Source organism: Aedes albopictus, chromosome 3 (assembly GCF_035046485.1).
Source record: "Aedes albopictus strain Foshan chromosome 3, AalbF5, whole genome shotgun sequence".
NCBI classification, from domain to species: Eukaryota; Metazoa; Arthropoda; class Insecta; order Diptera; family Culicidae; genus Aedes; species Aedes albopictus.
In genome coordinates this window covers 1,019,834-1,047,713 of record NC_085138.1, presented here as the reverse complement: position 1 = coordinate 1,047,713, position 27,880 = coordinate 1,019,834, and the positions used below count along the sequence as shown (strand labels likewise).

The window sequence follows — 27,880 nt, the reverse complement described above, 5'->3', positions numbered from 1 at the left end:
AATTGCCCAAAACTCCTTGTTTGGGTTGTAGTTGTTAGATAGAAATGAGTTATGTCCTTATACAGCTGTTACATAGATCTTCAGGTTATCCAAAACGTCCAGAAGTTTGAACTCTGTCTACTGAATACAAATAGTTATGTTTAATTTTTGAATCACTTGAACTTGAAGAATTACATTCAAATATACATTTTAATACATGAAATGATGGTAGCCATGACCTGGTGATGTTCTAGGCAACTTTAAAAAGCTCTGAAGTTGTGATTGTAAGGCCTTTATCTATAATAGTATATCAAATGACATATAATGACATATCAATAAAAGTGCACTAATGCATAAGTGACCTGATTTTGTCAGCCCCTTTTCGGAACACATTTTTTGCTCTCCTGAAAAACCTAAATAGTTTTTCGAACTTTTTATCCCTCTATGTTCTGCATTTCAGCTGTAGTGACAAAGTGAAAAGAATGATTATCAAAGTGTAACGAGTTGCCGTGTTTGGCATTTTCCTGTTTCTTTGATGGAAACAAACACTTAACAGCTCTACCAACAAATGAGAGGAATTCAGCTCGACAGCAACTGAAAGAAGCGCAAAACTTCAGCTGCTTCGGAGAGATGGTGGGGGCAAAAGTTTTACACTCTTACAATGACACATTACACAGGCAATTAATACCACACTCCATGGCGAGACAATTCTTACGACAGGAACGATAAAAGGGACAAAACTTTTCGCATGAACGTCTTCATTGGAGACGTTTCGTTACGAACAATACCAAATTGAGTTGGAGATTTCTATGAGATAAATAACTATATTTTATTGAAGCCTTATTCAATTTCGAAGCAATCAGAAACAAGGAATTTTGTTGATCTTGTGACGAACGAATAACGAACTTCCAAAAACGTTGAATTACATGGACTGAAGTCCGGGAAGAATAACTAGAAAACTTTCCAGAACAAGGGCGTAGCCAGTTTTTCAGTCAGGGGGTAGGGGTGGCACGTAGTTTATGGACAGGCCCTAAAGAATACCTGGAAGAATTCTTGGAGGAATTCCTGAAAGAATTCCTGCAGGAATTTTCGGAGAGATGCCTAGTGGATACCCAAGAGGAATGCCTGTAGGAATTCCTGAGGTAAACAACAGAGGAACTCCTGGAGAAATCTCTACAGGACTTCCTAGAGGAATTTCTGGCGGAATAAATGCAGGATTTTCCAGAGGCATTCCGGGAAGAATTTCTGGATGAATTTCTGATGAAATTTCTGGAGGAAGCAGTCTTGGCAAATTTGTACCTACACAGATCGAAAAAAGAGTGTAAAATTCTGCGACATATGATGCACATAATTGGACCATGGGATATCACAGAAGTTTACATGACATATGATGTAAATGTCATAAAATATCATGTAAACTTCCATTATATGTCATGTAATTTAGCATGACTCTGAGAGTTTACATGACATATAACACAAATTTACATGATATTTCATGTAAACCATCATAACACTAAGTTTACATGACTAAAATTAAGTTTACATGACGTGTAAATTTCATTATTTTTATCTGTGTACTAGCTTTTATTACTGAGCGCAACATGATGGAATTGAATATAATAACATTACATTCTTAAAGCAGTATTTAACCCTTCAGCAGTAACGCTGTTATATTTTGTACAATACGTTAAAAAATCTCGCCTGTTCTGCACAATACAACGTGGTGCTGTTAGCGGTGGCCATTTTCTGGAAGAATTATAATTTTAGGATTACCCGGGCATTGTTCCTTCTGGACCTATGATTTAATTTGGTGATATCAACAAACATTCGTAAGAAATTATTGCTGAATTTTTTTTAGGAATTAACCAACTCTTTTGAGGATTAATCCAGAATTTTCTTTTTTTTCAAAATGTCTACAATTTTTTTTTTCAAAATGTCTACATAATGTCCTTTATGACTAACTGGAGTTCTTTCAGTAATTAATCATCCAATTTGTATATGCTTATTGGCAATCTTGGAATGTCCTGGACATCTATTTCTATAAGAATAAACCTTCAGTTGAATTGTTTTGAGTACATCCTTGTCGAAATCTCCCTAAAGATTGTTTTATATACTCATATACAGCATTTACTCATCTCAGAGCATAATCCTATAGGAATCTCAATTGACGTTGGATCCTTGGAAGAATTTTTGAAAGTATTCTCATAAAAGCCTTGAAACTATCGCTGAAGGAAACCCTCGTGTTATTTCTGTGAGAATTCCTGAAAGAAATGCCTAAAGAAATTCTCGAAGAATTTTTCTGCAGGTATTTTCGAAGAACTCTCAAATAATGAAATTTTTGAAAACATCCTGGAATTTATTCAAAAGAAATGTCTGGAGGAATTTAAGAAGGAATTCCTACAAAAATTCTTGATGCATTTCTTGGAGGAATTCTGGGAGAAATCCTCGGAAGAATTCCGAAAGAGTTTTTCTGGGTGAATCCCTGATTCCTTGGAGAAATGTCTGACAGCACTTTTAGCATGTAAGTTCTTATATGTTTAAAGTAAGTCACAGTGACTTCTACGCAACTAAAACCTGCGGTGCCGTGGGTGACTCTTTTGAGCCATGTGTGTTGCTTGGAAGAATCACTGCAGGACTTATTGTCTCGCTTATTGTAAGAATTGCTTATGGAATCCCTGAGTAAACTTCTGAAGAAACTGCTGGAGGGATTCCTGAAAGAATCCCTGGATAATTTCCTGGTTCCTGTATGCATATGTTTTGAATTATCTTCCAATACTTGTCGCTGGATGAATTCCTCCAGAAATTCTTGAAGAAATTAAAAAAAAATCATCAGGTAAACCTGGAAACATTCTTCAACCTGAAACAAATGATTGAAGGATTTTAGAAATTTCTGAAGGAACTCCTTAATTATTTTTTGAAGAGAAACTGAGAGGAATATCTGAAGAAATCACTTCAGATATTCCTGGAGTAATCCCTGTAAAAATTGCCGTAGAAATGTCTGAAAGTATACCTGGAGGAATTCCTTGATAAATTCTTGGATGAGACCCAGCAGAAATTTCTGGAGAATTTCCTGGAGAAATCCTCCGATAAATTCTTGAAGCAATCCCTGGAGAAATCTCCAGAGGTATTTCGGGAGGAATTTGTGCAGAAATTTCTGAAAAAAAAAATCAGGAAGAAATCCCTAGAAAAAGTCAGATGAAACCTCTTCAGGAATGCCTAGAGGAAATCTTAGCCAAAATTAATGAAACAATCATTTTTGGAATTCTTAGAGAAATTCCTGAAGTAAGAATTGCCTGGAGGAATTCCTGTAGGAATACCTGGAAGAGCTTCTGAAAAAAAATCTGGTGTAATCCCTGGAGGGATTCCTGGTACAATTCTTGGATGAGACCCAGCAGGAATTCCTGGATAAATTCTTGGAGAAATTCTTGGATAAATTCTTGGAGCAATGCCTGGAAGAATTCCTGGTGAAATCTCCAGAGGAATTCTGGGAGGAATTCCTGGAGAAATTTCTAAAAAAAATCCCTTGAGTAGTTCCAGGAGGATTTCCCTGAAAAATCCTGGAGGGATTTCTTGAGGAATTCCTAGAGGAAACTTCGGTAATTCTTCCTGGAGGAATCTCTGGTAAAATCCCTGGAGTAATTTGTGGAGAAAACTTTGGAGGAATCCCTGAAACACTCCCTGGAGGAATATCTGGAGGAATGCTTGGGCAAATCCCTGAAAAAATCTCTGAGGAAATCCCTAGAGGATTTCCTGAAGAAATTCTTGGAGACATTACTGACATAATTTCTGAAAGATGTCCATCAGAAATTCATTAAGGAAAATCCTTGGTGGCATCCTTGAAGAAATGCGTGGGGTAATTCCTGGAGGAGTTCCTAGAGAAATTATTGGAAAAAATTCTGGAGGCTTTCCTGGATGCATCTCCAGGGAAACTCTTGATAGAATTACTGGATGAATGTCTGGAGGAATCTATAGAGGAAATCTGGGAGATTTCTTTTATTTCTATATTTCTGGAGAAATCCCTGATGGAATTCCTGAAGGAATCCCTGGGGGAATCAGTAGAAAAAAAAATGTGGAGAAATCCCTGAAGCAATTACTGGAGGAATCTTTGGAAGAATTGCTGGAGGAATCTCTAAAAAAAGATATTCCTAGACAGATTCCTGGAACAATTTCTGCAGAAAGCCTTAGAGGATTTAGCGAAAGAATCCTTGGAGGATTTCCTGGACAAATTTCTGGCCGATTTCCAAAAGAAATCTTCGAAGGATTTTCTAGATAAATTCCTGGAAAAATCCCTGGAAAAAATCGGGGAGAAATCCCTGGTGGAATCCCTGAAGCAATTCCTGAAGGAATCTCTGGAAATATTCCTGGAGAAATCCCTGAAAAATTCCTGAAGGTATTCCTGAAAATTTTCTGGAAGAATTTCTGAAGAAATTCCTAGAGGAGGATTTCCTTGAGCAATTCCTGGAGAAGTAGATGAAAAAAATCCGAGGGTTATCCAGCAATTCCTGGATCAGTTCCCTGAGAAATTCCTAGATTAAATCCTGGAACAATGCCTGGAAGTATTCCTGTGGGAATTGCTGGAAGAATCCCTGAAGGAATTCCTGGAGGAATGTCTAGAGGAACTCTTGAAACAATTACTGGTTGAATTTCTGGAGGATTCTCTAGAAAAATCGTCGAAGGAATTACTGAAACAATCACTAGAAAAATTCGTGGAGAAGTTCCTGAAGGAATTCTCAACGAAATTCCTGGAGGAATCCCTACAGTAATTCCTGGAGCAAATTCTGGAAGAATTTGTGGATGAATCTCTGAAAAAAAAAAAACAGAAGGTATTCCTAGAGAAAACCCTGGACGAATTTCTGAAGAAATCCGCGAAGGATTTCTTGAGGAAAATCCTAGATGAATTGCTTACAGAGTTTATGAAGGAATTCCCAGATTAGTTCCTGGTGAAATTCTTGGAGATATCCCTGACGAAATTCCTGGGACTATTTCTGGATTAATTTCTCGACGAGACCCTGGAGAAATCCCTGGATGAAATCCTGGAGGAGTCCCTGAAGCAATAAATGAAGGAATAGCAGGAGCAATCTCTGCAAGAATTTCCAGAGAAATCCATGCATGAATTCCTGGATTAATGGCTGGAAGAATGCCTAGGAATACCTGGTGGAGTTCTTGAAGCAATCCCTGAAGTAATTCCATGGAAAATCTTTGGAGGAATTCCTGTAGGAAAAATTCTTGGAGGAATCCCTTGAAGAATTCCTGGAGCAATTCCTGGAGGAGTCCTTGAAGCAATTCCTGGAGGAATATCTGGTGAAACATCTGCAGGAATCGCTGAAAGAATTCGTGGAGAAATCTCTGCAAGAACCCAAAAGACCTGGAGGAATTCTTGAAAGAATTCCTGTAGGAATTCTCGGAGGGATGCCTAGAGGATACCCAAGAGGAATGCCTGTAGGAATTACTGAGGGAAACAACAGAGGAACTCCTGGAGAAATCTCTATAAGAATTTCAGGCGGAATATCTGCAGGAGTTTCCAGAGGAATTCCGGGAAGAATTTCTGGATGAATTTCTGATGAAATTTCTGGAGGAATCTTCTAAGAAATTCGCAGGGGAATACCAGGATTAAGTCTCGAAAATATCACAGATGGAATTCTTTGAGAAATTCTGAAGGAATCCTTGGATGAGTTCGTGGAGGAATCCCTGTGTAGTATTTCCTGAAGAAATCCATAGAGAAATTCCTGAAGAAATTCCAGAAAGAATCCCGGAAGCAATTTCAAGAGGAATTCCTAAGGGAATATCTAAACAGTTCGTGGAGGAACTACTAAACTAAATAATTTCATGGAGGAGTTTCTTAGAGAACACAAGGTGGAAGGTGGTTTCAGGGGGAATCTGTGGAGGAATTTTTAAAATAAGTTGTTCCTGAAATAATCACAGATGGAATTCCCGAGTTGATTCCTGAGCATGAGCATAGATGACGACCGCACACTTCGTAGTTGCTACTCCGTGATTGGCCGGAGCAATCGAAATTGCACAGAGAACCAATGAATAGGGCTTGGGATTAGCTTACTATTCTCAGTGTGCACAGTTCGAGAACTCCCAACTTTATTATATAAGGTCAATAACGGCGCTGGAATTCCCGAGTTGATTCGTGGCGAAATTCTTGGAGGAATCCCTGGAGGTATACTAGAGGCATGCCTGCAGGGATTCCCGGAGGAATCTCTGGAGAAACTCTTGGAAAACCTCTAGAAAACTTCCTGGAGGAATTTCTAAACTCTAGAGGCATTTCTGTAGGAATTCCTGGAGAAATTTTTAGAGGAGTCCCTGGAGAAGTTTTTAGAGGAATCCCTGGAATAATTCGTGGAGGAATTCCTGTAGAAATTGGTGGAAGAATTTCTTAAGGAATTCCGGGAGGAATCCCAGGAAGAATTCTTGGAGAAATCCGAAGGGATCCTAAGTAGAATTCGTGGAGGAGCGCCTTGAGGAATCTCTGTTGCAGTTCCTGAAGGAATCCCTCCAGGAATTCCTTAAGAAACCCCAGGAGGAATCCTGGAAGCAATCCCAAGAGGTACTCCTGAAGGAATGCTAAAAATAGTTCCCGTGAAAATCCTTGAAGGAATTTCCCTGTAGAGTTGTTTCTGAAAGAATCACAAGAAATTCCCAGGAAGAAATCCTGAAGAAATTACAGATGAAATTCTTGGAGAAAGGAGAAATCCTAAGAGAAGTTCGTGGAGGAACTCCTTGAGGAATCCCTGTAGCAGTTTCTGGAGGAATTCCTGAAGAAACCCCAGAATTAATCCCAGACGCATTGTCAACGGGAATCCATAAGGGATTCCCTAAACATTTCCTGGAGGAGGTACTGGATTGATTCATGGAGGAGTTCCTGAAAGAATTTCAGGAATTCTAAAAAAGGGGGGAACGGTCCCCCGCCCCCTGTGGCTACGCCCATGCTCCAGAGGAACTCTCGAGAAAATCTTAAGAGAATTGCTGGAGTAAATCTGGAAGAAATCCCTGGAAGAATCCCCGAAAGAAATCCTACATAAATATTGGAGGTATTCTCGAAACATCCTGGGAAAAATTCTGAATAAATTCCGAAAGTAACCGAAGAAATCGCTTGAAAAAATCTTGGATGTATCATGGTAAAAAACTACGGAAAAATCTCGGGTAGAATCTCTGATTGAGAAATCCCGAGAAGAATTTCTGAAGATATTGGAGAAATGAATTGCAGTACTTTCATAAAAGTCCAGACAACCAATTTGCACGTATATTGAAGTTTATGTTCATGTTATACGTACATTTCTGCGGTAAAGTTACATCGCATAAGATGCAGTAAAAGTGCCTTATGCGTACAAAACTGGAGGCGCTATACGTGCATTGACGGAAAAATAATGACGCTATATGATTTGAAGCGATATCTTATGCGATGTACGGTATGCACTATTGCGACGTTATATAGCATCTTATGCGACTTAAAAATATTCGAAATAAAAAAAATCTTGTCACCCAAGTATCGAACTAATAACCTTTGGATTATCGTACCGCACTTCACACTTAACACTAAACACTACTTAAGAAACACACTGATTAAATGTCATGACATTCTAACTCACCACAGTGCTTGTTGGAATGCACTTGGTCTCCGTGCGCTGTACATGTTCGGCAGGCTATTTGAAGATCAAAATGATGTAGCATGATTTCTCGCACAGTTACCACTACTATTCCCGTGCTAGCACCACCTATTGTTAATTATGAGGTCAACAAAACAAAAATGATGACTTTGTAGCTTGTTTTGTAACCATAATGATGACTTTTCACTTTCTTTTAGCTTTTTGGCACTCCAACGGCACCTCTTTCATTGTTATCACATATCACATCGCAATATGCCAACGTTAACGATTCTAGCTTATGCGAGTTTGTATGTACATTTGAACGAGTTTATTTTCACTTTTATGCGATTTAGTTTGTACACCAATGCGAGTTAAACTGACATAATTACAAAAGCACCAAGCGAAGTCGTAAAATCATCGCAGTTGGCAATTTTGCGAGATCAATTGACACTTTGCGAGTTCACTCGAACGCTTTTGCGAATAAGCAAAGTTCGTCGCAACAAAACATCGGAATATCGTCTACTACGATGTAGTCATACATTTTAAAAGTTAATTTGCACTCTTATATGATTTTACCAGATGTATCGCAGTAAGTTCAAAAAATAACATCATATGCGATAAAAATTGTCCCTCAGCCGTACATATATGCGATAGAGACTCAACATAGTACTTTATACGATGTACAGCGTGCATCCTTATGCGATTCCTGGTTGTCTGGGAGGTGTTCTATTCATCACCTTTAATAATCCTTACTTGATTACCTTATTGACTCACTTTCTTACTTATTTGGAAACCATAATGGTACAGAGAGACAAGTCAGCTAACAGTTGTAAGGATTAATTGCTTGCATCGGCACTCAAGACGTAGCAAACTTTTGTTCTGCCACTTCCAGTATTACTTCCGTTGTTTGTCTCAGTTGAGAGAAAACTTGTGTCAAAAACTATGTCAATCGACAGTTCAGAAGACTCGTTGAAATCACTGAAAATCATGTCGGGTAATTGCTTGGTGAGAGTAACTATCATCCTGCCGATGAAGACAATGGCATATCTACACAAAGTTTCTGCGAAGAAACCAACTTTCCAACAGTTGTGTCTCCTCTCTGTGTTGGTATTGATTGCTCATTTCAAATGCTATAAGACAGAAGTTTGCTGCAATTATTCAAAGTGAAATTGAGCTTGCTTCTTTCACTCATGGGTTTCAACGAAACGATTATTTTGGATTGCTTTCTAGCAGGTTACAGCATCTCTCAGGGTGGCCACAGACTCGGGAAATTCGGGAAATGCGGGAAAAAGTCGGGAATCGAAATCCATCGGGAAATATGCGGGAATAAGTCGGGAATTTTGTTTATGATCGGGAATTTTTAAAATAATGTGTAGCGCCTCGAGAATGTAAGCCCAAACCTAGTTTTAGTACTTGACTTACTTTAAATCTAGATTCTTACACAGTTTCAGAAGTTTCACGTAGGAATCTCAAAAACCAAATGATGCAGATGAGTGTTAGATTCAGAATTACGAGTGATTTCTTGTTTGATAGAGATTATCCGGGTGACATGTTTTGATAGTCCGGATGCTTGAGTCAACGATTAGACCCTATTTTAAATCACAATTTTTCAAAATAATGTTTTGAACGACTAAAAAACATAATTAACTCTGCAATCACAAAAGTCATCATACTAAAATAGTGGCCTTTTTTTTTTTTTTTTGAATAATTACTAAAACATTGAAAATTTAGTCGTCACGGAAGAATTTATGGTTGGTTTTTTATGGAATTATGAATTGATGACGGGAGGAACTCTTAAAGTATTTTTTGCGTAACGGAAGCAAAATTGCAAGTTGATAATCAGAAGACATAATTCTACAGATTTCCTTATAGATACGACTGTGATCAGTTGAATCGGGGTAATGGCTTTCAGTCTGTTTCAATTCAAAACGGATTCTTATGTTTTATCCGACGTTTCGGACACATAGTGCCTATGCTGCAAGCCCTTAACGATAAAACGGGACTTTGTAAATTCCTAAGAAGAAGGCACAATAAATGCGTCCGAAACGTCGGATGAAAACATAAGAATCCGTTTTGAATTGAAACAGACAGAAACCCATTACCCCGAATCTCTTGATTTTTTTTATGAAATCTTTCAATGTATTCTGCTACTGGAACTCCTTTTTAAAAAGAAGTATACTATACCCAACAGTTTCCATAAAAAAACATATTCACGAGTTTTTAAGTGAGTTCTTTAAAAATGGGATTAGAAATTACGCCGAGAATATGAATTTTTTTCTGAAATTTATAAAAAGAGCCTTACAAATTTCGTCAGAAATGTCAAAGTTTAGTAGTTACTAGTCTTGTTGAGAGTTGAAACAATAATGAGTCTTTATTCAAAATCAAAGCTTAAGCTAACCTGCTTAATCTAGTACATAATTTCTGGAGAAGGCTGAAACGCATACATATCAATAGCCTATCGATCCATGCAACAGAACGATAGCCAATCCAAGGAAAGGAAAAGATAATTACGAAAAGGGGCGTTTACCATTCAATTAATGTCGTTTTTCTTTTTTAACCTGGGTTGGAACTGGATTGGCGGAAAATGTGTAAACAAACAACGTCAAACAAACTTTAGTACAAGCGAAACCGAAGTCGGGTTGGGGTTGAAACTGTGATCTGATCCAGTTCCAACCCAGGTTGGAACTGGATAATAAAGAAAAACGGCATAAGTAAACGTTCACACGTGGTTGCTTGAACTGTGCGCTGTTCGGTTAGGTCAGCGCTTCGAGTGGAAAGAAGGAATTGTGTGCATTTATGGGTATGAAATGTGATACGCGTACTCAGCATGAGTACGGTATGGGAAACAAGAGTGTTGCACAACTTGTGTGGTAAATCGAAGTTATTTAGGTGTGAATGACATGTCCCAGCATTGTTCGTGGGAACATGAGAGGAATGCACTTGAAGAAATGCAGGCGCATCAGTCCTGCATGTGAAAAACACCACTTTAAAAGATGTGGGAAAGACTGCTTGAAAACGGACAGTTGTAAACTGTCAAGATCAAATATTTATGATCTTTCAAAAACATGCTAAAGAATAATTCTTTACAGATACGATAATGCTACAAAAGTTTTGATTTTCAGGGTTTGAGAATTTCTCTACAAATTCAGCTATAAATTGTTTATGTATTGAAAACCATTTATGACAATCCCCAGGTATTTTCAAAATTAGATAAAAATTCCACTAAGGATTTCATCGCTAGCTATTCCCACTAAACAGGAATACAGCTGTGTTCATAAAAATAGCAGTGAAAGCCGTTTTCCATACAAAATGGTCAACTTTAACATTCTGTAATTTTATTCTTCTATAAGCGATTGAGCTGAAAATTTTACAGTGAACTACAAATATGGTGAATATTGTCATAACAAAATCTGAGAATTTTGGAAGCACGTGGAAAAAAGTTAAACACTATGTGAAATTGATCAAAATAAAAGCAGTGTTTGTTTTGAAATTTATTATAATTCAGCAAACATATCTAAAATTTTTAACCTTATATGCTGTCATGTAACTAAGGTGGAAACTGTTCAAATAGCGTGCGGAAATATTTCTTGCTTCTTTAAGGTAAAGCTACTTTTTTATTTATAGACACTGATATCATTTTGAACAATTTCACATAGTGTTTAACTTTTTTCCACGTGATTCGAAAATTCTCAGATTTTGCTACAACAATATTCACCATATTTGTAGTTCACTATAAAATTTTCAGCTTAATCGCTTATAGAGGAAAAAAGTTACTAAATGCTAAGGTTGACCATTTTCTATGGAAAACGGCTTTCACTGCTATTTTTATGAACACATCTGTATATCTGAGTTCTACATTTTTTCTTATCTAAATGTATCTTCAGAAGCCAGTTTCTTCCAAGAGTTTTGACATAAATCGCCAGCGAGTCCTTGTAAAAATACCTTTATATATACGAAATATAAAACTGTGTGCAATTTAATGGATTTCGGATAATTTTGAAACTGGTGGTTTGTATACAAACCTGTTAATATAACGGAATTTAATTTTCCTAATAATTATTTGTTTATTCAATTAATGAATAGATTTCCTAATTTACCACCAGCAGAGTATGTGAAAAAATATCACAGACATTTATTCAGTATTTCTGCAATAAACTTCTTCCAGGAAATTTGTTAGCAAATTCCTCGAAGAATTTCACCAGAAAACACTTCCATAATTCTGGCTATAGGAATCAAAACAGAATTACGTCAATAAAGCCGTCCTTCATACCTTCAGAATTCCTAGGATAGCGTAAAAATCTCCTTTAAAGAATTCACTAGAGTATTTCAACTAACGAACTAGATTTTTTTTATTGGACCTTCATCAAAGATTTCTTACAGAGTTTATAATCTTTTGGTATTCCGACAAAAAAATTTTCAAGTACAGGTTTACGTTACAGGACATCCGGAATTTGAACATGTAAATTTCTTTCGATGTTAACGTCTCCAAAATATTGTAAAACTGTCACAGCATCACAATGACATTGAAAATATTTCAGTAAGTTTAACAGATCCACTTAGAAGCTTGGATTCTTGGATGTTTTACATACTCCAAAGGTATATAAAGAAAAGTCGGGAAATTTCAAAATCAATGCGGGAAAAAGTCGGGAAAAATGCGGGAATTTCAATTTTGATTTTGTGTGGCCACCCTGCTCTGTGTCACTTGTAAAAGATTCTCGCGGTTTAAACAGGCACTCATCATCCTCCTTTATTCTAGCGGTTTCAACCCCCTTGCAATAGAATTCACCTTCCATGCACAATACGAAAGCAAGATTGAATTCGCTTCCGATTGCAAATCCTTGCTCTTCTCAAAAAGATTCGCTGCTCCTTATGATGCTCCAGAAGCCTCCATGCTATGCCAGCGATGTGGAATTCTGTGTCTCATATTATAAAGACGCAAAACCCCATAGAAAAGAAGTGAAAGGCACGATTAGCTGCCATAATTACGTACCATCTTCTAGCATTCGCCAGTTGGCGCGAAAATCCATCCAAGCCGGAGCAATCAGACTCATTAGTGTGTGTCGAACTATCGGTATGGAGGAGCGAGCGAATATGTGAGTGGATTGGCTTATATAGTTTCAGCACTCGAGCCAAGTTGTGCTAAATTGCCGCAGCTGAACTTGCTACTTCCCTTTGTACATATAAAAGCGTTCCGAATTCCAAATTGTTCCAAACTGCAAATGGTATACTCATCGCCAGAAAGCATACACACAGTAGAGCATGTTCAGTTCAGCTCAATGCATTAATTATATTGCTAGTCGTGTGTTTGTGGAGCTCCAAGCCGAACTCACTAATTAGTAATTAGGGCATCTTCATTGCGAAGTGCTCTTTGATAGGAATTTACTCCAGATGCGATCCCATCGTGAAGGGTCTATTCTACAATTCGAACCGCACAGAAATGCGTTCTATAGAACTCATCCAATTCGACTGCTACTCTTCCCTCGACTTCATATCAAAATGCGTCGAAAATCATTATTTATTACTGATGTTGTCCTAATAATCACCACTCAAGTGAAATGCAATTCGCATTGAACAGCTGTGATTTGCCATTCTCCCGTTGCGTCGCGTCGTACTCGTGTAAATTTACTACGCTGTGCCACCGCTAACCGGTGCCAACTGCGGCGTAATGTCGATAAGCGGTTACCCATTCCACCGGCCAAGTTCGGTTATTGCTCCGATAATGATATTGTGTGGAAATGAGCCCAACCTAGAGTTTTGTAATGAGAGAACTTCGCGTATATGAAAGTACTACAATGTATGAGGGGGTGAACAAACACGACCGGAAGACTGTTAAATGGTTTTCTCAATTGTTTTTGAAAGTGGCTGGCGTTTGGCTGTCGAACAGAAGGACAAGCCCAGAGAGATAGGAAATGGAATTAATTGCAAGGATGTGTTCTGTGGACTTTTCTGAGAAATTAGAAACAATAATTTGATGATTCTTTATGGAAATTGATACTCGAATAAAAACTTTAAGTTTAAACACCTCATTCTAGAAAAAGAATTTCAAATCAGCTAATTGTTGGTTCCGAATGTTGGTGAATGGTTATACTATCTCATTGCCAGAATATGGTTAACCTAGAAATCTTTAAACCAAGAGAGCTGTGTTGAAATCAAGGATTGTTAGTATAGTATAAGTTTGGAAATATTAGATGATACCAAATGAAACCAAATATATCCACATTGCATGGTTATAGAGCCTAGAACACTATTAAAAGCCGCCATCTTGAATTTGGAGCCGTCATCTTGAATATATGGCTGCTATCTTGAATTTTGGACCGAAATCGTCGAATTTCAGGTCTTCAGTGTTGATTTCTGCACAAAATTCGTCAACAATGCTAAAGGTAACAAAAATCGCTGCAGTTTGATGTGTAGCATGATGGGGCTTGGTTCAGTATTGTATACGGGGCCAGTTGTACCGGGGCTGGTGCGGATCACTGAAATGGTCATAACTCCGGAAAGCCTTGACCTATCCGGACCATTTTCAATAGCAAACAATTCGGTAAAATTCCGAAAAATCGGCCAATGGAAAGTGCCTTATAAGTGAGTGAGCTTTCTTTGCGCACAGACATACATACATACACACATACAGACATCACCTCAATTCGTCGAACTGAGTTGATTGGTATATGTAACTTGACAATCCAAGCCTTCTATTGAAAATTCAGTACACTTCGGTGTACGAGAAAGGCAAAAATGGTAGTAAATCAATCGTGTTTTTATTGTTCCGCTATTGAAACAAGCAATTAGTATATTGATTTACCTAATGATTGTGACATACTCATAATACTATTACATCATATAAATTTATTTCGCGGAGTGCTTCGCAGGTCACTGCACAGTGCACACGTCTTTTTGTTTTTGAGCTACAGTTAAAAGTAATCCACTGATTTTTATAAAATTGAGTTTGCTTGAGCTTGAGCTTGATTGACCGCCCATGGATACTACTCCAGTATCGCCAGACCAGCTACACTCCAACAAGGAACCAATGAGATATCTGCCGGGGACTTGCAGGCATTTTCTTCAGTGTATGACTGTTGATGATCTTCTATTTTTAGGCGGCAATGGCGCCTGCCGCGTCCGTCAGGTTGCAGGTCAATATGGGGAAGGGGAAGGAAGTGATGATTGCAATCGTTTGTATCCACAGCAGAACGAATATACCTCTGCGTCTGCACAAATTCATGCGGATGTCGGAGTGTTGGTGGGATATAGTTGGCAAAGGGTTAACACATTGGTGCATGGATGCCAGGCGTAAGGCGAAAGATTAGTGTGTTTATTACTCTAATTACTTGAATAACTCGTAGGCGTTATATGATAGATTGACACTGTGCTGTGGAAGATGGAAGGAAGGGAAACGGCTTTTTCAACCCGTTTCTGTTCTAGCGATGGCTATGAACATAAGAATACACATGAATTGTATATGTAGAAAGGAGGAGAAAGTATATAGAAAAATACAAAGTAAGAGGAAAGAGACGGGCCAGGTATTGAACCCAGGACCTTCTGCATACAAATTAGAAGCGAAAGTCAGTAGACCACCAAGCCCGTCTCAGTCCACTGATTTTTATGAAATTTGACACAAATAATAAACATAAATAAACGAAAGAGTTTTTAGTCAAGTGCTTGACCAATTTTACCGATCCAGCCGTAGGGTAATTCGCCAATTGTTGAACGGTTAGTACCGGCATTTTGGTTTTCGTTTGTTTTTCCGTGCATAATTCCACTTTAGTTGAAAAATATCCAGTGAACGTCTAGATCTACTTATCCCTTATACTGCCCATTGAATTTGTATTCCCTTAAATTCCATTTTCTAAGAGAAAATATAACATTTGTATGGGAAGTCTGTAACCCAAATGTTGAACGCTTCCTTAAGCTAGCTCATCCTAATGTTGGACGGTTCTCGCCAATTGTTGAACGGTTGAAGCTTTGTTCGTAATTGATGACGTATAACCCGACATCAACCTATCATTCACCTGTTTTCATTTTGGCCACCAAACCCAACATAGACATGACAGTTACCCGATGTGGGTCCAACAGTGGTCCAACATTTGATAAAAATTGACCCGACTTTGACCTGACATCCGATATTTTTTCACCCTGGCGTTTTTCCGTTTTTTTTTGTGTTTTGTGCCCAGCTAGTCCGAGCTAGTGACAATTCATTTAAATGACAAAGAATCGCACATTTGAAGAGAGCTCTAGTGGACTGAAATCGGTTTAAAGATGATTAGATGCAAAAATGGCTGAAAAGATTTTATTAGAAGCGAAAACGTTAGAAGAAAAGTACGCCTTTTAAAGCCCCTGAAACTCTTCTGGAAACCCATGGGACCCACTTAACCCCCAAGAACACTCATGGAACGCCTTGAAATACTCCTGGGACCCCCTAACACTCTAAATTCCTCTTGAACACCTCTGAAACGCCCTTGAAACCCATTGAAAACCACTGGAATTTTTCTGAAGCCCACTGGAACACCCCTAGAACATCCCTGGGACGCCTTTCAAACCCCACGAAATGTACGGTTAGGTAAACTGAAAAAAAAAAATCTAGCAGTCATGCTAACATCGTAGGTTATGCCAGTGTTCAACAATTGGATCATGGATGCATAATGATAGTGTGATAAGAAAAATATTTTTTTCAAATTAAATTACAATGAAAATGTGATTTTGAACAATGTTAAACTGTTAATGACATCCTTCCAGTTTTTGTAACTATGGTGTGCCTTCGATATTTGTGGTCGATTTGCCCGCAAAGCTTAGTTCGTAACAGCAGTTTCTTAAAATTAATCTTAAGAATTGTGCAGTTTTCGTGTCATCAGCGGTACAAAATTTTCAATCAATTTTTTTGATGAAAAATATGTATAATTTTGTAACTTAATTAGAACAATATAGTGACCCACATGTATATGCATCTACATCATACGTTTACGTTGGATGAAAATTACTTTAGTAAGATTTATAATAAAATATTCAGAAACTGTTCAACATTTGGGTAGTGTTCAACAATTAGCGAATTACCCTATTTCTGTGTCCCGATTTTTACGGAGACAGGTTTTAACGTTCTGTACACGATGCAATTGTAAAGAATTTACAGTGTGTGTACAACAATTGTCTCACAACCCAATGCAAATAAATATTTAGAAGAAGTAGTATGTATAATTTCGACGTCAAATGTCCATGAAATATGACGATTTGCATCGATGAATTAATAATGACTACCTTATGGGTCACTCAATTGGAAACCCACCAGATTCTGATGTGATAGCATCACGTATAAGTTTTTAATAACCTTTGTAGTATACACGGTTCACGAACATATAAGGGAATTTGCCTATGCCGAAACGAAACAAATCAAATATTTATCGATAAATTTCAGAGTTTGTTGGCACAGCATGCTGGTGGTTATTATGCCTAGTGTAGCGTATGGCTCGTTTACAGCGCGATTTTCTCTATGATATAGGGTATTGGTTCCCTTGTTAAGCATGTGGCTCCTATTTTCATCCTATGAAAAACAAAGGATTGAAGCGCTGTTTGTTTTGTTTCTAATTTTTGTATTTTTGGTTAGGAGTGAGCACCCATGAAAACAAAAAGAACGGAATCAATCGGTGCCGTAATCGCTTGTTTTAGAATAGGATGAATATAGGAGCGTGAGATTACTGATGGCACACATACCCTACCTCCCTCGACCAAAGTATTGTTATTATACCTGGGTGTGCGGGCAAGTAGAATACATGAGCTATCGATTTTGCTTGTTAGAACTTATTTGCTTATATTTTATGTAGAAGAGTGAACTTTCAACATTAACGTATTCGTAGCAGGCTGTGCTATGTCAGCCGAAGAGTGAAACTCCGGGGCGGCGGATCTGTTGAAATCGCAGTGCAGTAGGCATCGAAGCAAGCAATGATGATCAATGTTGTTTTCTTTTATCTGTTCTGTGGCTTCGTTGGTTAAAGTGCCGGTGTACCTAATACGAAGTCGTGGGTTCGAATCTCACCAGAACGCGTTTTTTTTTACAAATTCTCTCAATTTGTTAATCAGCAACATTCTGTGTCTTCTAATTACAAGTTTTTGTTCTGTATGTTTGTGACATACCAGCAAATCTGATCATGTCTGATATGTATCAGTGTTCTTTTACGCCGTCTAGCATTTTTTTTGATTATGTGGTTTCAAAGGTTTTTGAATGCCTTTTTTACGAATTGTGTAGTTTTGAAGAGGATATCTAACTAGTCATTCTCATACCCAGCTGTTATAAAGATATGATTTCGACTGTTAGAGTATTGCGTCAATGTTGTCTTTATTAAGTCAGAGTTTAGTCCCAAGTTTCTGTGCAGGAGGCGACCCTCATACAATGTCTGTACCATGCGACTCGCTCAATGCTAATTTTCAACACTGAGAAACACTTGAAAAATATTCAAGTTTTTTGAAATGTGTAGGACTGATTGGTAAAAAAATGTGGATCCAATTTTTGCCTCGTTTTCGAATTACAATTTTCTAGAAATTTATTCCTTTGTTATTTACTGTTTAGTTCATGCTTGTTCCATTCAACTATAGTTTGATTTACCAAAAAATCCTCATTGTTAGTCCGAAAAATCACTTATGCAAACAACGACCTGATAAAAGCCAAATCAACCATCGGCATCGAGTCAGAAGAAAAGACACCAGAGCGTATCCCAAACGGTGATTTGCAAGAAATGGTCCCTGAAGTGGTCTCGTTTTCGTCATTCCGGATCATCATCTTGCTAGTTAGAGCTCACTCCCTCCCTCCCAACCAGACTAACACACACAGAGAGAGAGGTTCGAATTGATATCGATGCTTATGGTAATGGTTCCATCCGACCACCACCCGCCATTTGTGGGAGGGACCCGTCCCGATCCGACGACGGTCGTCCGAGCATTTACATCATGGGACTATCAAAACTCAACTTCCAGATCCAAGCTGCTGCCTACACCATTTAATACGTAAGCAAATGGAAAAACACTTTCTCTTTCCTTCGGTTGTTTTGGACATTCGGGGATAAGGTTACGCAAGATGAAAAGGCTAGCCCATAGAATAGCTCAAATCTGGCGAGCATAAAAATTTCAGCATGACGTGATGTATGAACGCTGATGTCTCATCCCCATCTCAGCAGACTGGTCTGGATGGATGCTTCTTTCTCTTGTTGAGCCGGGTTGTCAGTCATAGTAGGTAGGTGACGTAAGCTGATGGGCCGGGTTTTTTCGAGGACGGGCCAATCAAATGAAGAATGATCTAATCTGGTGGGTTCTTTTCCCAATGTGGAGTTAGGAGTCGGTCTGTGTGTACATGTTTTTGCTTTAGAAAAACTTGTTATGAAATGTGGCTTGTACGGAAATGGGCCGGCAGCTATCAACAATCATACGGAGAGTGGAAATTTCACTGCTGTTTGTGATTTTTTTTAATTTAGTCAAATATTAATCGAGCTGTAAGAAAAATTGGCTTAATTCTAAAAGCAACAAGTTTAAATGAACAAAATGAGGTAGGGTAGAAATATCTTTCGTCATGTGCGCTAATTCCCGTCTTATCAGACGGAAAATAGCAAATAATTACAGGTATTCAAACTAAGCTTTGATAATGGTTCATCAGATGGAAGCAAAAAGGTGTAGAGACTTTAATAACCAGCCCCTACAGCACTGAAAATCAAATAATTAAGTACTAATCACGTTTCAATTTTACTCCACTAACGATTTCAACATTTTTTTCTCCTTTTGCGTACGACGAACGCAAATATGCCAAAACAGCAGCTAATCGAATTGTCCTTCATCACCATTCAATTTTCACTGCGCCAGTTTCACTTATTTAATCAACCTTCAATTCACACCCCACGAAAGCTCTGTGGCACATCCTAATATTGTTTGGCCAAAATAATTTGTGAGGGAATCAAAAATTCCAGGAAACTATTAGCTTACATCGTAGAGAAATGCTAGAAGAACTTTGAAGAAACTTCTGATAAATACCGGTGCTTCTTCTTCTTCTTTATGGCTCTACGTCCCCACTGGGACTAGGCAGGCCGCCTGCCTCGCTTCAACTTAGTGTTCTTTAAGAACTTCCACAGTTATTCATTGAAGGGCGTTCTTTGCCTGCCATTGCATGTATTTGTATATTGTGAGGCAAGTACAATGATACAGTATGCCCAGGGAGTCGAGAAAATTTTCCCGACTGGAATGGTAATCGAACCCGCCGTCTCCGTATTGGCGATCCATAGCCTTAACCACTAGGCCAATTGGGGACCCCAAAGTTAAACACATGATTTGATTTTGGAATGCGAAGAATTTGATCGACTTTTCGAATGAACACCTACTGTTAAATCATAATTTTTGACCTATGTACCATAGTGTCACGTAAAAGGTGTGCCGAAAATTGAATTCAGCTTGTGGCCGAAAAATTCGTGGACCTGAAACAGAATTCGAGGAACAATCATTCAATCTTATTACTTTAAGGAAATTGTAGTTACCTATTTTATTATATGTATTTTTACGTGATATGGAAGCACAAATTATTAATTGGTCAGAAGCGCAGTAGGCGTTGCCGCGTGCAGACGTGTTTTGATCTGTTCGTCACATTTGCTCCGCGTTTGCCAACTCTTTTTTCGCGATATGCGATTCGGCTGATGGTTCGACCGGTGCTACGCCATCCGGATGGTTTTCCGCGTAAAAAAGTGTTAGTTCTGCTAGGTTCTGTGTGAATTTAGATAATCAGAAAGTGATTTATTGATTTCGGGTTCAAGTCAGAAGATTAGAATTCAGTTTCGCGGCGCTTGAAAATTTCCAAAACAAAGACAAATTGTAAAACGGTCGGGGTTGTGCCCGGGGTGGGACCCACGCTTTACTTCCCTTCCGAAGGAAGAACTCACATTTTGCGAGTTTGTCGGGAGTGGGATTCGATCCCAGGTCCTCGGCGTGATAGTCAAGTGTTCTAACCATCACACCAGGTCCGCTCCACAAATAGCGAATATGTAATCTAAAGTGAATGAAAATGCATGCATTCGGAATGTGGTCTAGCGATGGCCGATTGTTTGCGTGACAAGGGTAAAACGGGTGGAAATCAAAATGAGTGGTGGTTACCTGGGTGGATGTCTCCATAGTGATGCAGTGCTGTCTCGGATGGCCTTTGGTGTATATTTGGTACTATATGAAAAACTAAACACGTGGGTTTGATTTGGCCGACTGGAGTGGAGCTACGCCACAATTTTACTGGAAAGTTTTCAAAAGAAGAGTTTGCGATTCTGTTTATCCGTCGGTTTCGCCAGAGTATGCCAGACAACGAGTAACTTGGTGAGATCTTTCCTATCAAAATGCTTAATTTTTTTATAGAACGAAAAATATAAATGTTTGATTCAGGAAGTGTTAAGGCATTTTAGATATCCATTTATATCAGGATGCATTGATGCGGGGCTTACTGTTGCAGGTGCGAGCATACCCAAACATACCTTGCGTCATTAGATGTACAGTAGAGCTATCACTTTCCATTTCCAGGACTAAAAATGTTTACGTCTATGCTTAAAGGTAATTGGCCGAATCAGAAGCTGACATTTTTCTTCCATAAAAGCACTGCCGGTCAGTGGGCGATGGATTGTACTTACATACATAGGGTAAAAGCTCCCTTAGTGGAGGTAGTACCAATAGTGGTGGTAGTAACAATTTAGCCCTATTTCGACCAAAAAGCTTACAAATGACATTTTTAATAGATGCATCATACCTAATTGATAACATTAATTCAGTTTTATGGTCTGGATTTGCCGAAAAACCTATTTTAAACAATTATTTTCCTTAATATTTTTGCTCCCTTGCACCTATAGTGGTGGTAGTGTTCCTATAGTGGTGGGTCCCATAAGAATTCAATGGGATGCGCCACTATAGGAACCAATGTTAAATTTTACCTCCATAATAGGAACCGTGTACCTATAGTTGGTGCAAGTGATTTATTAGCAAAAACTGAAAAAAAAAACAATGGTTTTTACATTTTTACTAGCAAATTCAAGTGTAAAACTACCGATTTACGCTTTCAAACTTTTTATTTTGTGGTATTATCAATTTTATTCAATTATTTTATTACAAGGAGCTACTAATAGCACCACTATTGGTACATTTACCCTATGTAATTTATAAATTAAGCTATTGTTAATTTTGGCCCGTAGTAGTTATTAAAAATTTGGTTCCAGAACTATACATTTTCTTGCACTGCTCAGTTTGACTCTGGTTTATTGTTTCTATCACACAAATCCCACCAAGTACGATGATGAAGTTATGTCTGACGGTAATTGCATTAACAAAATTGTGCCTCAGGTTACGTAATCTAGGATGCACGTAATCAAATCATCATTTATTTATTTAAGCTTGGCTGCGGAGATGCCCAAAATTTTAAGATGGTGATCCAAAGTGCAGAACAATAAAGCCATGTCATACCCCGCATCTCATGAAAAAGCGTTTCGTCATTCAAATCGCTCCCGGCTGGACTCAAAAGCGCTTAAATTAACCTTGTTTGAGAAAAGGACAGATGTCAGCGGATAAACCACTAGCCACTGGGCATTGAAGCGAGTGCCTCTTTGAACAAAGAAAAAATGAATTCAATAGACCATGTGATCGATTACGGATTTAATTGAGTATTCTGTTAATGTCTTTCCGACATCTTACCCAATAGAACAATCACTAATCTCCCATCATACGATAGATAACAATCTATTTATAAAATCACTTTTGAGATTGAAGGTCAAGGTCAATGCAGCGTACCGAATTCCTAACACCTCAAGCAATGAATCCGCGTCAAACAACTATCCCAAGTAAAATTAACCTCAATTTTGGCAATAATGAGCTTGATGTATCAAACGCCCACTAGGCCATGAATGTACAAACATCAAAATTGAAAATAACATCACATAAAACCGAGAAGCCAATGTGAACCGTGAACAAACACCGACCGACCGACCGACGACTATCTTACCTCTGCCGTCAAGGTTTAACGGATGATACGACACAAAGCATCCCAACTCCGCAGGGTGCAATTGCAAACTTTCATCCGGGGTCCGGAAGTTTTCCTTCTCATGCAGTGCCATGGAATCACTAGCGATTCTGATGCTGGAAGTGGATACCGTCGTCGTGTGGCTCGATAGTGTTGTACCGTTCGTAGTAGTGGATGTTGCATGTGACTCTCCGCTTCACCTGTTTGACGTCTTGACGTCCTCCCCCTCTGCTCCTTCCACTAACAACCCTCTCGGGAATGCAACCGACCGACGACCGACCGCAGCACACCACTTCAACTTTGGCGCTTAGGGAATTTCACTCTACCTCCCGGGGGGCAATTGCATATCCTTTTCATCGGAACGTCTTCAATCTCGGTCGCCTTGTGTTATCCGCTCGACATTCTTGTTCTTCGTAGCTCTACGGTTTCCCGTAGGTTGACCTGTCTTTGCAACCTAATGCTTTGTGCAGAAATGTTTTCGACAGGATCAATCTTACTCATCTATCCTCTACTTTCATATGCATGCATAGAAACATAAGCAGTTGAACATCAGTTTCTTAAGCTAAAATTTGCTTAAAAGTAGTTTGTTCCACTTCTGTACAGCTAAAATGTTTGTTAGACAGTCTTAGATACGAACTTTGTTTGTAAAATTCATGTGATATTTGAATATCCTTGGAAAGAGACACACATGAAAACAATACATGTGATAATCAGATGAAAACAATGTGATCACTTTTTTCAGTGCACCATAGAGACAACTTCAGGACCCCTATAGCCACAGCTGGGCGTGGGTATTCAGAATGACAATGCTGAAGGTGACTCATTCGATTCCCGGTCGATCCAGGAACTTTTCGCCTAGGAAATTTATTTGACTTCCTTTAGCATAGGGTATCTTCGTGCCTGACACACGTATACACTTGCAAAATGGTCATTGGCAGAGAAAGTTTTCGGTTAACCTTAGCGTCTCTAACTTATCTTGCGCACTCAAAATTTTGATGCTCATTTAGCTCTATTTTCTTCAATTTTTACCCGATTTTGATGAAACTTTGACAGAACAACCGGAAATGACTACCATTTCATAGAATGCACCGGTTGGTGAAGTTGCATGACCAGTTTCGGATTTATACGGAAACCCAGTGGGGTACGTTGATTAGCCAAATAATACATTTTCGTTGTTTTTTACAGATCTTATATGGATCAGTAAGGTTTTACATCTGAATCATAAAGTATTCGTATCTTCGGATGCTTTGAGGTCATTTAGAACTATTGTGGCCTGTTCCGGATTCCGAGGTAACGTAAAACTGGGTAACTTTGATAGATTTTTTGCACGCAGTGAATTTAGCAATCAAATCATAAACTACGTTTTTTTATTTAACTGTACATCAAAGTATTATTATATGTTACGTATATTGAGTTCTCTTTTTGAGTTGCATTAGAAATTTATATTAACAAATATTGACAACAGTTCTAAACTACATGAAATTACAAGACACATTGCATACATTTAGGCATTTACCAATTTCCGGCCCAATTTTCAAACTTCATTTCATTTCAATTCGTCAAAAACGCTTCGTTAAGAGGTTCTATATGATCGATCTACCGCGAATAAGCCACAAATTGGAAAAATAACCAAAACGTTGTTGTAGAGCAAAATGTTTGAAGACGGTCCCCTTTGGCCAACCGACATACCCCACTGGGTTTCCGTATAAATCCGGAACCGGTTATCCAATATGCCCAACCGATGCATTCTATGAAGCGGTAGTCGAAATGACTGGTTGTTCAGTCAAATTTTCATTAAAATCGGGTAAAAATTGAAGAATATAGAGCTAAACGTACATCAAATTTTGAGTGCGCAAAATACGTTAGAAACGCAAATGTTATTAACTGTGGCAGTGCTCATAGAACACCAAGCTGAGAAGCTTTATCTCAGTTGGAACGATACATTAAGAAGAAAAACAGACATCTTCATTTTTGAAATTCTACTCATTTTCATTCGGAATGCTCTGAAGTTGCTCCTTTTTGGTATTGCAACGGCTTGACCATATTGGCATAATTAAGAGGTGTCAGATTTATAATATTAGCACAGACAAACTGACGTAACACCTAGAACCGTTTTCGTGAAAACCCATCGCCCAGTTCACGCCAGGGGATTTTTTTTCAAATACCGTACGGGTTTGGGCCGAAAGGTTTCAGAATTTCATGAAACTTTTTCCACATGTAGGGTTCGTGGATATGTGAACAAAAAAAAGCAAAATTCATGGCCGCCATTTTTCTCGGAAAACTAGGTGGAAATTTTTTGTTTTCCTCTGATAGGGTAAAAGCTCCCTTAGTGGAGGTAGTACCAATAGTGGCGGTATTGCCAATTTAGCACTATTTCAAACAAAAAGCTTGCATCATAACTAATTAATAACATTAATTCAGTTTTGGGTTCAGGATTTGCCGAAAAACCTATTTTAAACAATTATTTTCCTTAAATTTTTGGCTCCTTTGCACCTATAGTGGTGCTAGTGTTCCTGTGGCCCCATAAGAATTTAATGGGATGCGCCACTATAGGAACCAATGTTAAATTTTACCTCCATAACAGGAACCGTGTACCTATAGTTGGTGCAAGTGATTTATTAGTAAAAACTAAAATAAACAATGGTTTTTACATTTTTCCTAGCAAATTTAAGTGAAAAACTACCGATTAACGTTTTCAGGCTTTTTATTTTGTGGTATTATCAATTTTATTCAATTATTTGTCTACAAGGAGCTACTAATAGCACCACTATTGGTACATTTATCCAACTACTTACTTTGAAAATCATAACTCAAGAACAAACCATCGTAGAAACAAAGTTTTTTTTTAATGAAATTTTCTCAGGAATCCAAAAAAAAAAGGAATTGGAAAAAGTTATGTCGAGGCCACCGACTAGCTACAGGGCTGATCACCACCGCTCCAGTAGAGATTAACGTTCTTATTGACAGCATACTCATTACACAGCGCAACATTTTTTGTCTCAAGAGCAAACTTATGTGTCTCTGACAGATTTTGGGCCCCTGAATCCGAATCCGTGCTCAGATTAGCTCCAGCACGTCACAATTTTGAACTATACCTCAATTTATAGGGCAAAATATGCGATTTTGGGCTTTTTTGATTGCAAGTCATGAAGCATGTAAATATTTTTTCCGAAAATCAAATTGATAAATTGATCAATTAACATCTAAATTAACGACAAATTTCGTTTCATCGAATCAAATTTGGTAGATTTAAGCATTTTATGTTAGTAAGTAAAGTTGCATGCAACTTTTGGAGGGTAACTTGTATGGGAAATGTCGTACCTCACATAAATTGCTTAAAACTATAAAATTCGATTTTGTAAAACGAAATATTTTGCATGAGTCGTTAATTAAGAAGTTAATTGACCAATTTTCCATTTGATTTCTTGAATAAAATATTTCCATGCTTAATTTTCTTGCTATCAAAAAAGCCCAAAATCGCTTATTCTGCCCTATATATTGAGGTATAGCACAAAATTGTGACGTGCTGGATCAAATCTGAGCACGGATTCGGATTCAGCGGCCCAAAATCTATCAGAGACACATAAGTTTGCTTTTGAGACAAAAAAATGTATCGCTGTGTTATGAAACGTTACTCAGTATGTCAGATATAGCTGATGTTACGAGTGTAGACCTGAAGTTCTGAATTCCAAGATAGTTTGGCTGACCTGGAACATTCCCACAGTGTCTCTAAATGACATTTGAGATTTCAAGAGCTTCGCGGATCCCAGCAGTACATAACGTAATTCTTGTACATTTGAAGGACTTCATTATAGAACAGTTTAGACGTTCCTGAATGTCGCGAAGGTTTGTAATAAGCTAGTAGACTTCAGATTACTCCAATAACTACGCTATATTATGCAACGTTTGTCAGTATAACAGATATGGCTCTTGTTACGAGTGTAGACCTGAAGTTCTGAACGCCAAGGTAGTTTGGCTTACCTGTAATATTCCTATAAGCGCTGTTTGCAGATCAGAAGGAATTTCTCAGCCTATCTTGATGCATGGGAAATTCGTTGCCTGAATCGCTCAAGAAACCGGGTTTTCTTCGATCGCAGTACGCAGTAGCGAAGAAATTACAGTTCAAATGGCAGTCACCGAAGAAAGTTTCTGCCAGGAATCACTCAAGAAGTTTCTTGAGCGATTCATTTCGAACTCGAAACTGCGCTATAGTGTCTATGAATGACATTGTAGATGTCAAGAGCTTCACTGATCCCAGTAGGTTATGCAATGCTATTATTTGTGGCGAAAATACACAATAGTTATTTATGTGACGAGTTGCAAAAAGTTGATTTTTTCAGCACGAGTCGTACATTTATCCAACGAGGCTTGCCGAGTTGGATAAATACGAAGAGTGTTGAAAAAATCGAGTTTTGCAACGAGTTCCATACAAAATTATATGCAATGATTTTTTTCATAATGCAACTCATTTGAGTTGCATAATGTTTATAATGCAACTCAAATGAGTTGCATTATGAACATTATGCAACTATTTTCTATTATGCAACTCATTTCAGTTGCATTATGAACCGGTACGGAAAAGTTGGTCATTATTATACTAAAATGAGTAGTATAAAATAGAAATTATGACACTGAATTGCATAAAATTATTCTTGTAGATTTGAAGGACTTCACTATATGACAGTTTGGAACACATAGAACATCCCAGAATATAAAACACCTCTTGTTATTCTTGGCAAAGATTAAATGAATACATATAAACGTAACCCACATTCGAGTTCAGCTTTTAGATCAATTGGTTTGTCAATTAATTCGTTTTTTTTTCCAAATTTGGATCAGGGTTGGAATCAGGATGTTCTAGGTTGTCAATGAAGCCCCAAATACAAATATGCCCGTTTTCCCTTATAGAGGACTTAATTTGCAGCAACTTTGCCGAAGACAGTATTCTATTTTATCGAATGGGTAAATTTCTACAGCGGTTTCTATGTTGGGGTCATATGTGACCTCTTCCGGCTCCAAAGGTTTTAGTCCTAATCTACAGTAGTGATTAAATTTTACTCAATGATAGGCGTATTTCAAATAAATACAAAGTTTTGGATGTCCAACATTCATTCCACTCAACATCATATTCGGATTCAGATTTGAAAACCAACTACCAGTCACTACTATAGCTTAGTAACTGCAAGTCATCCTTCATCCCAGCATACGCCTAAAGCAGCATGTCGCATTTCAAACAGTACCGCATAACTCTTTTGATTAAGAGGTTGATTTGCGTCAACGGTGGATAAGTTCGTTCAAAGTACAAATT

At 38.1% G+C, this 27,880-nt stretch overlaps 1 protein-coding gene and 1 long non-coding RNA gene across 3 annotated transcripts in view; both read left to right on the top strand.

The window, feature by feature from the left end:
* Window positions 1-27,880, top strand: part of LOC109398252 (putative sodium-coupled neutral amino acid transporter 10) — a 629,771-nt gene that overhangs the window by 254,506 nt on the left and 347,385 nt on the right. The window lies entirely within an intron of this gene.
* LOC134290002 (uncharacterized) lies at window positions 7,590-10,679 on the top strand. Its single transcript, XR_009998790.1, has 2 exons — window positions 7,590-10,110; window positions 10,284-10,679. It is a non-coding gene; the product is annotated as an uncharacterized LOC134290002 (long non-coding RNA).